We start from the raw sequence: 1,173 nt of genomic DNA, 5'->3' as shown, positions 1-1,173 counted from the left end.
AGGAGACTGAGGGGTGACCTCATCAATGTTTACAAATATGTAAGGGGTGAGTGTCAGGGGGACGGAGTTAGGCTTTTCTCAGTGATGACCAGTGATAGGACAAGGGGTAATGGGTGTAAATTGGAGCATAGGAGGTTCAAGGTGAATATCCGAAAAAATTTTTTTACTGTGAGATTGACAGAGCCCTGGAACAGACTGCCCAGGGAGGTTGTGGAGTCTCCTTCACTGGAGACATTCAAAACCCACCTGGATGAGTTCCTGTGTGATGTACTCTAGGTGACCCTGCTCTGGCAGGGGGGTTGGACCAGATGATCTCTCGAGGTCCCTTCCAGCCCCTAAGATTCTATGATTCTATGATGATTCTATGATCTGCACCATGGATCATTTTACATGCAAACCTCATTTTTGAACTACTGCCTGAGGCTGCCTTTGGGCTGTGTTACATAAACAAGTACAAGTGTTGGGATGGTTTGTAGCAGAAGAGTGAAGGATGACAAGAAGTCAGTTTTATCTACATACTTTTTCAGTAGGTGTGCATTACTATTTGACAGTTTCCTTCTGAGTTTGTAAGCAGTACTAGAAATTTCTGTTTTCCTTGTGTTTTCTGTTTTCTGCTCAGAAGGTAATTATAATTTATAGATAACTATAGTTTTATGATTCTGTAAAGCATGCTTAGAACTCATTTTAATGTTTCTTGGACTTTCTTATGCCTTGTTCTGTTCCTTTAAGAAAGAAAACAGACAACCAGAAAAGAAATGTAAAAAAAAAATTAATAAAATAGACATAATCAAATGAAGCGGTCTTTTTTAAAATGCTGAATTTACAATTCTTTGAGGACTGGTAAGACTAGCAATCTTTGCCCCAGAACACATATTTGTTCACAGAGTGTAAAGCAGTCAGTAGGTGCATTTCTAATATTTTGTTTGTTTAGTGTGAATATTTTATTGGTAACTTTTCTGCAATATGATTTTTAGGCGTATTAGTGGAAGCTGTTTCAGTGTTTTCCTAGTATTCTTGTGAATACAGTACAGAAAATTTCCTACTCTGTATTCATTAGGATAGAAATGGGTGAATCCATATTTGTAGCAAGATCCGTGGATTTTTTTTTATGAACAGAAATGTATTAATGAACATTATTGATAATGTGTGTGAAGGACCAGGTATTTCCTTACA

Source organism: Chaetura pelagica, unplaced genomic scaffold (assembly GCF_000747805.2).
Source record: "Chaetura pelagica isolate M959 unplaced genomic scaffold, ChaPel_1.0 scaffold435, whole genome shotgun sequence".
In the NCBI taxonomy this organism is placed as follows: domain Eukaryota; kingdom Metazoa; phylum Chordata; class Aves; order Apodiformes; family Apodidae; genus Chaetura; species Chaetura pelagica.
The sequence above is the reverse complement of the archived record's forward strand: the minus strand, read 5'-3'. Positions refer to the sequence as shown.